General features: G+C 41.5%; 1 protein-coding gene across 1 annotated transcript in view; it reads left to right on the plus strand.

Moving 5' to 3' along the window:
- The window catches only part of AXDND1 (axonemal dynein light chain domain containing 1), an 80,153-nt gene that overhangs the window by 67,998 nt on the left and 11,777 nt on the right, over positions 1-378 (plus strand). The window lies entirely within an intron of this gene.

Raw genomic sequence — 378 nt, forward strand, 5'->3', positions numbered from 1 at the left:
GCCTTGACTAGACGGACCTTTGTTGGCAAAGTTATATCTCTGCTTTTGAATATGCTATCTAGGTTGGTCATAACTTTCCTTCCAAGGAGTAAGCGTCTTTTAATTTCATGGCTGCAATCACCATCTGCAGTGATTTTGGAGACCAAAAAAATAAAGTCTGACAGTGGTTCCACTGTTTCCCCATCTATTTCCCATGAAGTGATGGAACCAGATGCCATGACCTTCGTTTTCTGAATGTTGAGCTTTAAGCCAACTTTTCACTCTCCACTTTCACTTTCATCAAGAGGCTTTTGAGTTCCTCTTCACTTTCTGCCATAAGGGTGGTGTCATCTGCATATCTGAGGTTATTGATATTTCTCCCGGCAATCTTGATTCCAG

Source organism: Bison bison, unplaced genomic scaffold (assembly GCF_000754665.1).
Source record: "Bison bison bison isolate TAMUID 2011002044 unplaced genomic scaffold, Bison_UMD1.0 scf7180017864289, whole genome shotgun sequence".
In the NCBI taxonomy this organism is placed as follows: domain Eukaryota; kingdom Metazoa; phylum Chordata; class Mammalia; order Artiodactyla; family Bovidae; genus Bison; species Bison bison.